Raw genomic sequence first — 17,089 nt, forward strand, 5'->3', positions numbered from 1 at the left:
GGATTAGGATTTAGGTTATAGAATAAAAAAAACATATGAAGTGTGTTTTTGGGGTAAACAAACATATGAAGTGTTTAGGATTACATACAAATACATGCTTGCACAATATTTTTAAAATTTTTGGATTTAGGTTTGTATATTTGAGAAATTAGGGTTTAGGGTGGTTGAATTAGATAGTTTAGTGATGATTTGAAGATTTAGGATTTAGAGTTTACAGTTTAGAGTCATATAGTTATAGTTTAGTGTTTATGATGGTATAGTTATAATTTAGCTAATAGCCATTAGGATTAAATATTTAAGATTTAGAATTTAGAATTTAGAATTTAATGTTTAGAATTTAGAATTTATGATAGAAGAATTTATGATTTTAGATTTAAGAGATATAATATAGAATTTAGGATTTAAGATAATGACTGAAATAGGAAGTGATTCAAAAATATTTAATAAAAACAATGTAGTTGAGCATTAGATGATTATTTTGTAGATCTTGGACGTTAAGACACAAAACAATATATGTTAAAATTTTTCGAGAAGATTGTTTAAGTAAGAAATTTTCTATATAAAAGTGGGCGCCTGATTTTAATACTCTTAAAAGGTTTGGAGTATTAAAATTCTTTTTAAAGAGTTAAACAAAAGTTAACGTATTTGAAATTTTAGTTCTTCTTAATTAAGAAAAGAGAAAAAAAATTATCATTTAATTATTAAGAAAAGAGAAAAGAATTAGCATTAAATTTTATTTGGGTTAAATTTTTTGTTTTAATTTAAATTTATTTTATTTTTAGATTGATATTAAATTATTATAAAATTATGATAAAAATAAAAATTTAAAAGAATTAAAAAGATATAATACTCTTATTATTCTAAATTTTTTTTATTTAAACAAACATATTCATATTATTTTAAAATTAATACGAATAAATTTATTTAAAATTTTTAAATTTTAAATAAATATATTCATCTTATTTTAAATAAATGTTCTCGTATTATTTTTTTAAAGCGGTTAAACATGGTTTTTAAATATCTCAACAAAAGAGATAGATATATGTAATCTTTCAAATTAATAATATTAGAGTGTATATACAAGTACATAATATTTGAAAAGATTAATAAATCTTACCTAGAAAATATAGTTAGAGATATTTTTTGCTTAAGATAATAAAAATAATACGAATATGTTTATTTTTATTAAATTAAATTATTAATTTAAATTATATCTATCTAAATTTTAAATAAAAAATTTAAAAAATTTAAAATTCAAATATGTGAATAAAATTAGATTAATAAAAAAATAAAAATATACGAATACGATTTAAATTGTACAGAAATAGGAATAAATTTGTCGATGAACAAATTCATTATTTTCAATGAACAAAAGAAGATAATATATTAACTAAAATTTATGAAATAAATTATCATTTTAAATAAATAATTAAAATAAATAAAATATAAAATTATTAATTAATTAGATTTTATTAACTAATTAAATAACTTATATACTAATAGAGCATATTAAATTTCTTATAATAATTATAATTATCATTTATTAAAAATATATTTTGTAAGTTGTAATTAATATGTTTATAGTTTTTCAAAAAAAAAGTATTAATTGTTTATTGATTTCATCCGTATATATTAAATGTTAATCTAAATCAACGCAAAGTAAATTAAATTTTAAAAGTGTTTTTTTTTTGTTAAAATTATATGAAATTTTAAAACTCCAAACATCAAGAAAGTATTGTAACATCCACCGTAAAAGTGGTAAGATATTTTCTTCCCATGAAACTGAGCATTGAAATTGTTGTTGACTGCAAAATTTAATTCAGAGTGTAATGACTAATGAGTGTTGTTCCCTGTGATTATTTTGTTTAATGAATAACAATGTCTTTCGGCCTACATGCCAAAAAAATGATGGGCCGTGAATAACAATTTCTGAGAATGTGGTCTGGGTTATGTAAAGTTGTTTTCTTATATAAAATAAATAAAAAATTAAATACAAAAAAGGGTATTTAACTTTCCTATGGTTCTCTCTTTCCAAGTGTGTAGTAGTTGGTGGTGGGAGACTTATTACACACTCTTTTGGTGACAAAGCTTTGTCATCTTTGAGGTATGGAGCAACTCAAAGGTGGAAATCATGAAGGGACCACCACAGAAATACCCATGGATGGGAAGATTGAAGACAGCCCAAGGTAATTAGACTGTTGTTTCTTATTCTTACCACATGGATGCATGTATTCTTTTATTTTCACTTTGCTTAGCCGCTCCAACTTTGTCTTTTGGTTACGCGTTATGGTGGGTGTTATGTTCCGTAAATAGTTCCATCTTTTCTTATTTATGAGAAAATTTCAGCTTTTATTATTTTCTGTAACTCACAATGCATGGATCTTGTCTTTTTTTTTTACAAGGTCGTTATGCTACACTTGGCCTTTCCATTTTTTATTTTTTGCGACATTTTTTTTCATCTTAATAGTTGGTTTGAAAATGTGTTTTTCATGCCACTTTCTGTTCGCAACATTGGTTCTCTTTGACTCCCTTTTTCATGCCACTTTCTCATTTTACCATGTTGTACTTAAATGTTCCCTTGTTATATCGGTTTTCCTTTTATTTTTGCTTGTGGGTTACTAAGTATGTCTTTTTTATGCCCTTGTGTCGAAGTAACTTAAAGCTTTAATTGAGCTGCTCGCTCAGCACAACAGATTACTCAACGTGTTGACCTCATGCTTGGTGATAGAAAAATTATCGTCGGTCTAGAATTTCTCTTATAGGAATAAGAATTTCGTTATAAGCATAACTCTAAACCAATAAAAACTCTCACATCAAATTTAACTTGGTTTTGTCACTAGTACAAACCCCAATGAAAATTTATCGAAGTATTTAAACCTCGGATCGTCTCAAAAAGAATTGCAATGAAGTGGTCAATTATCGCCTATGAAAGAACAAGGGGTTTGATTGATAAAAGGGACAAGAAAGTAGATAGCAAGAAAAGTAAATCAAGTAACTAAAGAAAGCGAGTAATAAAGAGAGACATTCATGGCAAGGATCGAGAATATAGGCTTTCTATCCTAGTCACTAATATTAACAATAATTAACAAGAATTTATCGTATTTTGTCATCCCCAACGATGGAAGAAGGCATAATGTTATCTTCACACTCGAAGAAAGTCAAATAAAACTAGCTAATCTCAATCCAAAAGTCTTAATCAACCCACTAATTAAATTAGCAAGATATTAGAGTCAATGAAAACAATACTAGCTAACAACTCTAGATCACCAACACAAGTTGGGTCTTAATGACTCAAGATTGCCCAACTCCTCTTTCCAAGCCAAGAATGCTCAAAGATCTACTCTAACATCTAACCAAATATTTTGTCAAACACTTGGAAGGCATAAAAGGAAAGCATAATATATTGCAAGAAAAGATAAATTCTACAACTACCAATTGCAAGAGGAGTAAAATTAACAACTCAATTCAACAATAAAAGGAACATCAAACATGAAATTGCATTAAAAGGGGTCCAAATTCAACATGAACATCCATAAACATAAAAGGAGCATAAAAAGAAAAATTAACAAGAGAACTAAAGAGAACAAAGATATAGAAACAAGAAATTGTAGAAGAAACAAGATGGAAACAATGAATTCAACCTAGATCTAAGAGAATTTAACATAAACCTAACTTAATTCTAGAGAGAAGAGGAAGCTTCTCTCTCTAGAAAACTAACTAAAGGCTCATCATGACTAACTAAGTGCTCTCCCATTTCCCAAACTTGAATTCTGAATGAAATACTCTCATGAATGAGTTGGATTTGGGTCTGGGCAGCTCAGAAATCGTCCCAGCGTTTTCATTTTAATGAGGTCACGTGCGAGCAGTGACGCGTATGCGTGGGGCACGCGTACGCGTCGCCTGGGGACTTCATATCCACGCGTACACGTCAATGAATGCACTCCAAATCCTTGTTTCTCCATGAATTCTCTATTTTGCATGCTTTTTTCTTCATTCCTTTTATCCATTCCTAGTCCTTTCAACCTGAATTCACTAACAAACGCATCAAGACATCTAGTGGAATCAAATGTAAATAAAAATGACAAATTTAAGGGTCTAAAAAGCAAGTTTTTACACTTAAGCACAAATTAAGGGAGAATTACAAAACTATGCTATTTCATTGAATAAATGTGAAAAAATGTGATGAAATCCCCCAAATTAAGCACAAGATAAACCAATAAATTGGAATTTATCACTTAACAACTGCTTACTATCAAGGAAAGGGTGTTGCAGAAGCCAACAAGAGGACAACCAAACCTTTGCAGCCACATACCAAGTCTTTGGCTCAAAGTCGGAAGGATACAAAACTTAGTACAATTCATATGCAAAGCTTACATAGGTGACCCAAGCAAGATTCAATTCTAAAGACAACTTTAAAGTCGACGTCGTTTAAGGTATAACTATTTTCAGCATTGATATTCATTTAGTTGGAATTCTATCTTTGGGGCTCCTATGATGGGCGCTTCCAATTATTTGTATGTTTGTTTTGTTGTCCAAAGAAAGCTGGACTTCAATGATGACAATAACTCTAGTTGTGAAAAGGCTTCTACCATTACAAAGTTATTGGAAGGGTCTCTGTGGATGAACTACTAGCATACAGGCTCCGACTTGGTTGCCAAAGGCAGAAACTTTTTTTCCTCTATAGTTTTTGCTTTAGCATGCATGTTGGCATTTGCTATTTATGATTTTGCTAACCACCAATGTAAATTCTTGACCGTTAATCTATTGCAGTACCTCAGCATTGCTTTTAGGCCGCCTCTGCAGATGTAATTCGTGGATGTGGAACTTGCAATTGGTGCCTATATATTTTTGAACTCACTATATAGCAAGTATTATAAGTGGGGTATTTTTCTCTAAATTTTTTGATTAGATTTATCTCAGGAAACCTATAGTAATAAAGTTTTTGAGAGGTTTAAAATACAAAATTATTCACCAAGTATCGTACCTATTATGAAAGGTGACAAATTCTGGTTAGATCAATGTCCCAAAAATAAACTTGAAAAGGAACAGATGCAAAGTATTCCTTATGCTTCAGCCGTTGGAAGCCTAATGTATGCTCAAGTCTGTACAAGACCTGACATTATTTTTGTTGTTGGCATGTTAGAAAGATATCAAAGTAATTCAGTGGAGAGCTGCAAAGAAGGTCTTAAGGTATCTTTAAGGGACCAAGGACTTCATGCTTACATATAGACGAACCGACAATTTAAAAATTATTGGATACTCAGATTTAAACTTTGCGAGATGTGTTGATTCTAGGAAGTCAATGTTAGAATACATCTTTATGCTTGTTGATGGAGCAGTATCTTAGAAGAGTGTAAAATAATCACTTGTAGCCACTTCTACCATAGAAGCCGAGTTTATTGCTTGTTTTGAGGCTACATCACAAGGTGTTTGGTTGAAGAATTTCATCTATAGACTTAAGATTATGGATTGTATCTCTAGGCCATTGAGAATATATTATGATAATTCAACTGCTGTATTTATGGCTAAGAATAATAGAAGTAGTAGTCGAAGTAAGCACATCGACATTAAGTACTTAGCCATTAAAGACCAAGTTAGGTCTAATGAGGTATAGATAGAGCATATTAGTACTAAATAGATGATAGCCGATCCTTTGACAAAAGGCATGCCATCATGATTATTAAGGATCATGTTACTAGTATGAGTTTATGTTCTATAATGTCACTTATATGACATATTTTGATATGAAATTCTTATTATTATTTGTTTCTCATTTGGTTAGTATATATACGCATACGTGATTGAGAATGACAAATAAAATTTAGTGAAGGACCTAGAATAAGTATTGGATTTATTCATACAGAATTACTACACAAAGAGTTTATTCAATTAGGAGATGTTACATTGTAATACATAAAAGGTAATACTGGATTAATGAGGACCTACCACTATTATTTCTGTAATTTGTCTTAATTGTTTAAGCATAGTATGTAATTACAGACTATATGTAATAAATGTTGGACTAAGTGAGAGAATGTTAGAATTTTTATTCTATTTGTGGTCCAATTTGTTAATATAAAAATTAATTTATGTGGTATTGTAATTATTAGGAAATTTTATTAATTAATTGTATTGGAAGTTGTTTTGTTTTTTTTTTATGGAAAGAATACCATAGTTCATAAAATTCATAAAGTTTGGGTCACCAATTCCAATAATCACAATAAACATTCTAGATCCATCCCTTCTGCGTGGTTCAAGAATTGGAAGTCCCAACTTTAGATTAAGAAAACAGAGCAATGGCTGGAGGTACGTAAATTAATGGTTTTATGAAATTACTAACATGAGAAAATTCAGGGAACCAACTAGAATATCAGCCAACTACAATATGAATTGCAACAAGAAGGCCTAATAACACAAAAAAAAAAACACCCACAAACCTAACTTTAAAATTGAAAAAAATAACTGCACACTCCTCCTTCCTCTCCCACTTTCACTCACGCCGTTTACCCTGTTGTCTTTCTCTCCCACCACAGCACTGCCAACCACCATAGCATCCTCCCTTGAGTTTTGTTGTGCCCAGGACCCATGCAGCGTCCTCTCTCATGCACCACAATGTTGCTGGTCGCCACAGTGCCCTCTGTCTCGTGATTCACCGCGTCTAGAACCTCTGCATCGTCTTGTCCCTCGTGAACGTAGCGTCCTTTCTTAGTGCGCTCCTTTTTTTGAATTTTTTTCTTTAACTGTTTTTTTGGATGTTTCTTTCCGAATAAATAGATGCTTCTTTTACAGGATTTCAGATGTTTCTTTTCATGATTTTTTTTTATGTGGGTTACTGAATGTTTCTTGATGCATTAGCATCCTTAGTTGTTTCTAGTTATTATTTTTTTGAATAAAGTAAGTGATCTCCTTGTTTTTATTAAGATTCTCATGCTTTTAATCAATTTTTCTTAGAGTTACTTTCTTTGAACAAAGTTAGTGATTTCTTTATTTTAATTGAGATTTTTGGTGCTTTAATTAATACTTCTTGGAGTTGCTTTGTGCTTTGATATGTGTAGAAAATTATTGAAAAATTTTAGGTAAGAACAAAAGAGGAGAAAGACAATCAAAGAAATCCCTGGGAGAAGCAAGAAAGGTGGTATGCAAAAGAAAACAACCTCCCAGAAAACCAAGAATCAAAGACAAGTGCAAAGAGAATTTGTGGATGCAGTCACCCTGATCTCTTTATACTCTAACGAGCATAACCTGGGCTACAAAAGTCTAATAAGGTAGTTCTAACGGCACTAGAAAGCTAACATCTATAGCATTCTAACAATATATAATAGCTATTGTAGGCACTGAGACTGAGGGTGAAAATCACCATTCTTTCCCGCGAAAAAAAAAAAAGCTGAGTGTAGTACCAACGTTCCACATGCCATCACCAGCATCCCAAACGCCCAACATGGCGTTCCAAATGCCAACACCAACGCACCTTCTAGGGGCTTCAAATTTGGCTCTTCAAGTGGCATTCTATATGCCATATGTGGCATTCTAAACGCCAACACCAAAGCACTTTTCAGGAACTTCAATTTTTAGCTCTTCATGTGGTGTTTTACATGTCATATGTGGTGTTCCAAATGTCATAAAAGAACACGTCCAAAAGCTCCTTTTGTTGGCGTTCCACATGCCAAGTCTAGGAGGCATTCCAATTCTAAATGACTTCGACTCTCCAAAGACCAGCAAGCTCAATTGAAAGCAAGCGCTCTAAACTCCTAGTCCAATGTTCCAAACACCAAGGATAGGAAATCCATTCCAAGCCTAGTTAATTGAAGTCCATAATCAGTGATCAACCAAGGCTGAGGATCCAACTACAAGGAGGAATCACCACTAGTTTATAGTTAAATTGAATTTCATGTAATTTGAATGGAATTTGCATTTGAATTTAAGATTGTAATTTAGGATAGAGAATAAAATCCCCTAGATGTAAGTATAATACCCACAACTAATTGGCCCTAGGATCACTCACTCATATAAATGACACTATCATATTTTTCATCTCTCAAACTCACTAACACTCATAAAACAAGGGAGAGAATTTTCACATTTCAAAACATACACATTTCATTATAGAACACACAAAATACATAAGGCATATATGCCTTTATATAGGCAAAGTTTCATACTAAAAGTTCATGATTCTACTAACTTCTTAATACACATACTTATCCAACTTTGCTTCTTCCTTTGACTATTCAAATAAGTAATTTCTAGCACATCTTGAAAATTCTTCATTAAGCTTAGTCATCAATCTTGAACCTTTCAATGCACTTCATGATTCTTCTAGTATGGAGGTGATGAGTGCAACTTCCTTTCAATTCCAATTCAATTTGATTTTGAACTTCTTCATTGTTGTAGAATGTTGTAGTTATACTACTCTCTTGAATGTTCTTGGTTATTCTCCAAATTTCCAACATCTTCTAGTAAATTAATGATTATTGTTTTCAATTCAAACTTTGCTTCTTCAATTCTTTAACCATGCTTCATGAAGATTCTAGTCCATGCAAGTTGATTTAAAATTTTAATCAACATTGCCTCCCTTAAATCAAACTTGCAGAATTAAGCATCTTCTTCAATTTGTAAAATAACTCGATCTTCAATGGCTTTATAAATATATCAGCAATTTGTTCTTCAGTTGGACAATACTCGATCACTGGTTTTTGTTTGTATCCTTTTGCAACTAATCTTGCTTTGAAACGATCAACTTTGCCATTGGGTTTGTACTTAGTCTTGTAAACCCACTTTACTCCAATCGGCTTCTTATCTGTTGGTAAATCTGTCAGCTCCCATGTGTCATTCTTTTCAATGGCATGAATCTCCTCATCCATTGCTTTCTTCCAATTGTTGTCTTTAAAGGCTTCTTCAAAGTTCAACGGCTCACAATCTGAAAATAGAGCAAAATTTATGATTTCTTCATCAGACGGATCGTTGTCATTGCCAACTTCATAATCTGCTAATCTAGCAGGTAGTCTCCGCTCTCTTTGAGGTCTTCTAGATGATTCAGGTTGTTCGGTTGCATCTGGTTGTCTTACTTCTTCATCATCACATGTATTTGAAATTACAATCGGATGTTTTTCTGTCTTTGTGTCCCAGTTCCACATGTCTTTCTCGTCGAACGTCACGTCTCTGCTGATGATTACTTTCTTTGTTTCTGGATTGTACAACTTGTATGCTTTTGAGTCTGTGCTATAGCCAATAAAGATACACTTCTCACCTTTGTCATCTAACTTCTTCCTTAATTGATCTGGTACGTGGGCATAAGCAATACACCCAAAGACTCTGAAATGATGAATGGAAGGCCGCTTTCCACTCCAAGCTTCCTCTGGAGTTTTATCACGAACACTTTTTGTTGGACACCTGTTTAAAATATGAACTGCTGTTGCGACTGCTTCTGCCCAAAACTCTTTAGGCATTTGTTTTGACTTGAGCATGCATCTGACCATATCCATGGTGGTTCTATTCTTTCTTTCAGCAACTCCATTTTGTTGAGGAGTGTATCTAGTTGTTAGTTGGTGTTGAATTCCGTGTTGCTTAAAGTATTCTGAACATGTAAGATATTCTGTTCCTCTGTCTGTTCTGAGAATTTTGATTTTACAGCCACTTTGTTTTTCGACAAACGCCTTGAATGTCTTAAAGACATCACATGCTTCTGATTTCTGCTTCAGAAAGTATACCCATGTATATCTACTAAAATCATCAATAAAAGTGATAAAGTACCTGCTACCACCATTACTTGGAACTTCTACAGAACAGAGATCTGAATGCACAATTTCAAGTAATCTTCTAGCTCTCCAAGACTTTCCTGTAGGGAATGGATCTCTGTGCTTCTTTCCCAGTTGGCAAATCTCACAAACACAATTGGGAATATGAATCCGTGGTAGACCAGAAACAAGTCCTTTTCTTGACAGGTAGTTTAGGCCAGAAAAATGAAAGTGCCCAAACCGCATATGCCACAACCAGTTATCATCAAGTATCACAGAACTCATGCAAGAGGGATTAACATGTTGAATTTTTAACGGAAACATTCTGTTTGAGGTCATCTTTGCTTTATCAATGAACCTTCCATTGTTGTCAAATACAGTGCAATATCCACGATAAGTTATCATCTTATATCCCTTCTCAGATAATTGCCCCATACTCAGTAAATTGTAATCAAGTTCAGGAGCATAGAAAACATCAGAAATATAACTCAGAGAACCATCTTTCAATCTAATTGGTATGTGCCCTTTTCCTTCAATAGTAATCTTTGTACTATTACCAAACTTCAATAATAGTTTAACTGAATTGGCCCTAGGATCACTCACTCATATAAATGACACTATCATATTTTTCATCTCTCAAACTCACTAACACTCATAAAACAAGGGAGAGAATTTTCACATTTCAAAACATACACATTTCATTATAGAACACACAAAATACATAAGGCATATATGCCTTTATATAGGCAAAGTTTCATACTAAAAGTTCATGATTCTACTAACTTCTTAATACACATACTTATCCAACTTTGCTTCTTCCTTTGACTATTCAAATAAGTAATTTCTAGCACATCTTGAAAATTCTTCATTAAGCTTAGTCATCAATCTTGAACCTTTCAATGCACTTCATGATTCTTCTAGTATGGAGGTGATGAGTGCAACTTCCTTTCAATTCCAATTCAATTTGATTTTGAACTTCTTCATTGTTGTAGAATGTTGTAGTTATACTACTCTCTTGAATGTTCTTGGTTATTCTCCAAATTTCCAACATCTTCTAGTAAATTAATGATTATTATTTTCAATTCAAACTTTGCTTCTTCAATTCTTTAACCATGCTTCATGAAGATTCTAGTCCATGCAAGTTGATTTAAAATTTTAATCAACACTAGAGAATACTGGGAGGGGGCTTTTTGCACTTTTACACACTCTCTTGCTCTATATATTTCATATCCATTTTTATTTTCTCTCAATTATGAGTCATTAATTCTCCTCCATTAAGGTGAGGAGCTTTGTTAAATTCAATGGATTGATGTTATTGCTTCTCTTTTTCTAATTCATGCGTTATTGTTTCTTAAAAAGACTTTTCATTTTTCATAACAAGAATTCAAATTTATTAGAATAGTTTAAATCTGATTTAAATTTTATGATTAACTTGGAAAAGTGATCATAGTAATTGAGCTTGAAAACTCTCTCTCATAATACTTATAATTTTAGATCTGGATCTAATAAGTGACATTAAATCAACTATATTTAGATTTTAAGAATGTTGTGATTTTAAATTAGAAAATGTACTTTACCTCTTTTCATGAGAAATTGATCAAAAAATTGGCTATTAATTAAAAAAATTGAATTACCAAAAAATTAGGATTTAATTATTTATGATTTGCAGAGATCTATCTTTGCCTGATTGAAGTGGAAGTGAGAATCATTAATCCTGAGAATTTAGCATCTTTAAATCTTTAACATTTTTATTCAAATTCTCAACCACCTCTTGATTGCTGCTGATTTATTCCTTATTGTTTCATTCAATCATTGTTATGTCATTTAGATCATTAGATAGTTGCTTTATTTCAATTAGATCTTTGCATTCAGTTAGATCTTTATTTTTTAAATTGAATCATGCTAAACTCAATTTTGAATTATCTGACTAGATTAATCAATTAATCATTACTTATTTAATCTGTTGATCCTCGTAAGAACGATCACCCACTCGTCGTGGTATTACTTGATATGATTCCATGTATTTGCGGATAGTTTACGAATTTTTGCATTATTTCTTTCCTAGATTTCGGAATGTTTCTTTTTGGGGATTGCATTTCTGTTTTTTCTTTTAATTGTTTTTTCGGATATTTCTTACATAGAATTTCAAATGTTTCTTTTTAAGTAAATGGATATTTTTTATGTGGGTTATTATATGTTTCTTCTCAGGGAAAGGACATTTTTTTAAATTTAATTTTTTTTAATATAAAAAAGTGAAAACTCAAATACAATCAATTTCATGTGAAGTTAATAGTCGAGAATCGTTAAATATACATAAAGTTGATCGTACCTAAACTTTTACCATTAAAAAATTGACTAAGTTGGCTGCTACTAGTTGATTACTTAATAAAATTAAGAATAATATAAACAACATTTTTCTTGTTCAATAAGTGCCTCTTATCTTCACCAACTACATCTCCAATTCACCACAATAAAATCCGCCCGCAAGTACGATGCTATTCGAGGAATTAGTTTTTTATTAATGAAAATGAAGAGCAATTGAGAAAACTTTGATTGTGATTAAGGGTGTTCGTAGTGTAGAAATGAGTTCGATATCAGATTCAATCTTATCAATTATTGGTATAATGTTCCATCCATTATGGTTTTTTATTTCATTTTTGGTGTATGGCCGACGGAAACGAACCAAATTAGAGTGGATTTATTTTTTACTCTTTAATTTCATAACTAATATAATAACAAAATCGAACCTATAAACAACACAATTTTCTATTTTTTAGGATTTTTTATTTTTAATAATATTATACATTTAAAATTTTTTATAAATTAATTCCAATCAAATTAATTAATAAGATTTAAAATAATATTAGTTATAACTGATTTTTATTACGTTAGACCAATATAATTTGATTGAATTTAGTTAACAAAATACTTGAATATACTGCATTACTTTTTTAATTTATTTGGTTTACATTTTTTTTTTTTTGGTGCATGGATTTTGTCGGCTTGTCTCGGTCATGTACACCCTAATGTGATTAATAAGGGATGTGTGTTTTGAGTTGATTCTCCAATGGTTTCGTCAAAACAAGGTGCTGAAAGAAACAAAGTTAGTTAAGGTTAATGACATCCATAGCATGCCCATGATGTAATGACAGTTACACCTGCATGCTTTTACGGTTTGCTTCTTAGTTTCTAATTAATTTTTAATATAGTAATTTGGAAGGGGCGACCATAGCTCTTGATTGTATCCAAGAGCCAAAGTGGGTACACTAGTACTAGTACGTAATAGTTTGGAAATATATTGTAATTGACCACACAATCCATAATTTTTTTAAGAGAGTATGGCTATGCGATAAAAATGTTATTTGTATATTAAAATCAGTTATTAATATATTTATGTATAAATATATGTGTAATTTAATTTATTTTTAATATATATTTATATTTTAATATATATTTTATACTAGTAACTGATTTTATTAACTAATTTTAGTATATTCGTAGTATAATTCGACTATGCAATTACTTATATAATAGTAATACACTTCACATCGCTAGGACTAAACTTTTGAATCTTCATTTTAGTCCGTCATTTCTTGTGTTTTGGTAGCAATATTTGGATGTGGCTGTATTGAATTTAAATTCTCTAAATTTTAAATTTATTTGAGAGGGTAAAGTATGATCTCTTACTTTTAAATATCTTTTTTTTATGTTTTTTTTATCTATAAAATAAATCGTGAAAAATCATACTTTATCTTTTTAAGTAAAATCTAAGATTTTGTGGATCCAAATTCGGTTGTATTAGTAATACTGTAATAATAACATGAAAAAAAAAAACAAAATAAAAAGAAAGAAAAGAAGGCAGAATTTATTTTTTATATGGAATATCCCATTGTGTTTTTGTATAATATTGACATCGGTGGTGTTTTGCCAGTTTGTGGATGTAGGTTCAACACACAGGAGGCGCGGTGAACAGAGCTCGCAGCAGCGTGGCAGCACCCTGCCAACACGCGAGGGACGTGCTGAGTTGGCGACATCAGCGGTGTGGCAATTCTCTCACAACACGTGGTGGGCGTGTTGCTTCCGAATCCAACAAGTGTTGTAGAGATATTTGTGCGTTTTCGAGGAACTGCAACAACACGGGGTGAGCGTGTTGGAGGCGATCTACATGCGGGAGACCGCTCTTTCCTCCGATAATTAGTGACACAAGATGAAGCTCTATAAATAGAGCTCCTTCCCCCACTTATGTTAGTCGATAATTTTTTTGTAATTTAATTTTTTAATTTTTGTAATCTTAATTAATATTAATTTTTTTTGTGTTAATACGACATGCATAATGATATTATTTTTGTTTGTATTACTATGTTATTTAATTGAGTTTGTAAATATTAAACATAATAAATAATATAAGTTTTAGTATATTATTATTTTATTTTATATTTGTTAATTAGTAAACAAAGAAATAATATAAATGTAGATTCATTAATTTTTGGAATTTTTTTATAAAAGTGATTATTTTTTTATAGATTTAATAAATATTTTAGATGTTAATATTAATGAATATTTTTTATTTAGGAAAATAAATAAATAATATAAATTTTTAAAAAATTTGTTCAGGCATTTGTTATGATAATTATGAAGGAAAATAATATTATTGTATTTTATTTTATTTTTTATTTATGACCATATTTATATTATTAAAACTAGTAAGTAAATAATATAATATGATATATTTTATTTTATTTTTTATTTATTTAAAGTAGTACCATCAAATTATTATTACATTTTATTTTTTTGTTAAATAATTATTTGTTATAATGAATATATTTATTTAATGTAAAGTAGTACAATTAAATAATTTATTTTTTTAATTAATAGATATATTTAATGAATAAATATATTTTTGTTGTACCAGCCTAACAGAAATTTTATGGTTTGTAAACTGGATCCGTTGGAGATGTTGAACCCGATGGTAGAAGATGCTTTATATTACGAGCAACGGGATTCTACCATGTTTCTAGAATTGGGGTGATCGGAAGATTTTACCTTTAACTATCTGCTTTGGTAGAAAGGTGGAGGCCAGAAACTCACACCTTTGTATTGTTGATGGGTGAGGTTACCGTGACACTAGAAGATGTCGCTCATATATTTGGCCTACCCATTGATGGATAGGTTGTCAGCGGCTGGACAGATAGTAGTGGTGAATTATTGCAGAGCCAGAGCATCGTGATTTTCTGCGAACCCGTTGTGAGTAGTTCCTCCATATCTTATATAAAGCTGGCATGGGTTTGCCGTATCAGAGACGCAGAGTCATTGGACACTTTGGAGTCTATCCAGAGATACGTCAGATGCCTAATTTTCTATTTGCTGGGTTCGACCCTATTCCCAGATAAGTCAATGGTATATGCCCATGCAAAGTATCTACCGTTGCTTCGCGATTTTGATCGGATCCACACTTACAATTGGGTCTGCATGCCTCATGCATCTTTATAGGGCATTGTGTCGTGCATCACGTTATAATACTAAGGAGATGGATGACCCTCTTAATATTTTGTTTGTTTGGGCATGGGAGCGAATGTCGTGTATTGCACCCGTACCGAGACAGTACCTTTCAATGGCTGATGTACCAGTTGCTCGAAGGTAACAGTTCCTATTTTAGTTGTGTATTCTATTGACGATGCATATTTGTTTGACGGCACATTTTTTAATTTTTTCAATGTTACGTGTTTCAGGTGGAGTCATTCTGAACGAACAGCTGCGTGGTTATCGAAGACCACGGCAACATTTAGGCAAGAAATAGACTACATGGAAGAGGTAAATGTTTTTACTTTGTGTGTGTTAATATCCAACATTAATATCAGGGTTCTAATTTTCTAATAACATGTTGCAGTTTGTGTGGCAGTCGTACGAAGGAGTGATCATACCCGACGAGCTCCATGGACACCTTGAGGTGTATGACATCGTTGCTCTGTTATTGTCATTGTGTTGAATGGCACCATGTGAATTGAATGATGCATAAGTTCGGGTATGCATAACCCGCCCCGGAGGTAGCAAGAGTCATTCCACCAGAAAAGCATTGCATGACTTTTCGTGGAGTGCAGCTTCATGACTAGAGAGTTTTATATGCGGGGTGGAGAGCGGAATAGGACATCCATCATAACACTCGATTGCGGGATGGGCACCCCCTTCCAATTAGGACTTTAGACCGTTGGCTGAGTACCATGATTGGCACATGGGGTCGTACGGACATCTGCTGATGTTGTTGGGGGCAAGTTCCTCAACATCAACCTCAGCCACTAGCACCTTAGGGACTACCTCAGTATGTAGTGTTTAAACTGTTTTTCTATTATCTCCCACAGCAACTAGACCACGGTCAACACAATCAGCACGGCCAGTCCACCGACCACGCCGAGCCCAGCCATCACAGCCGACATAGTCAGCATAGTCACGTCAGCCAGTCCAGTGACCCCAGCTGTTGCAGCCACACAGTTAGCATAGTCCACACATCCAGTCCAGCAACCACGGCGAGCTTAGCCGACACAGCCATCAGAGTTAATCCAGCAGCCATATTCAGCCCACACAGCACATTCTGCCCGGACAGCAATGTGCTGGCTTTCCGCAGATCCCATCGTAGATTCCCGTTGATGAGGATGTGGATCATCATATACAGTAGTGGGTTGACACTGGTGTTGGTCATTTTAAAGATTATGGTCATTTCAACACTATCCCTACACCAGCAGAGACTGGTCGATAGGGGTCTGCTTTTGGTTGCACTTTAAGGCGAGTGTTGTGTGATTCTCGACAAAGTGGTTTCATCGTTTCGCATATGATTTTCGACTCTGCTCATCTCAATCTACCAGATACTGGGCCGATCACTTTTGAGCATGAGGTTGTTGAGGAGTACAACCCTGGTGCATCTGCTTCGGTAGAGGTTGTGGGTCGGCCACCCCGAATGTCGGCAAGTCAGTTCAGAGTCATTCGTATAACCTATGGACAGAAAGGAATCCATCTGATAGGTTTACTCCGTTGCATTTCAATCAGCGCATGATGGGCAAGGGACTTAATTGGATGATACAAAAGAATTAAGCAGGGGTTTAGTAATTAAGTTTAGTTTTTAATTGATGCTTAGTAAGTTTACGTTATCAAACTTTAAATTATAGTCTCGGAATTAAGTTAATGTAATTTTTAATTAACCTTTTTTAAGACCATTATATGAAATTTGAAATTATCATCTCAGAAACTGTCAACTGTAATAACTCACAAAAGTTAACATGTAACTTAATAATACAAACAAGACGATGCACACAGACATTAATTGATAAAAATAACTGAAAAATACGAACACGATGAACCTAAAA

At 32.3% G+C, this 17,089-nt stretch overlaps 1 long non-coding RNA gene across 1 annotated transcript; it reads left to right on the forward strand.

Moving 5' to 3' along the window:
• Positions 1-1,948: 1,948 nt before the first annotated feature.
• Positions 1,949-14,150, forward strand: LOC140178225 (uncharacterized). The gene is made up of 2 exons (XR_011870489.1): positions 1,949-2,186; positions 13,666-14,150. It is a non-coding gene; the product is annotated as an uncharacterized lncRNA (long non-coding RNA).
• The last annotated feature ends 2,939 nt before the right edge of the window (positions 14,151-17,089 follow it).

The sequence above is a fragment of the Arachis hypogaea genome, chromosome 1 (genome assembly GCF_003086295.3).
Source record: "Arachis hypogaea cultivar Tifrunner chromosome 1, arahy.Tifrunner.gnm2.J5K5, whole genome shotgun sequence".
Classification (NCBI taxonomy): Eukaryota; Viridiplantae; Streptophyta; class Magnoliopsida; order Fabales; family Fabaceae; genus Arachis; species Arachis hypogaea.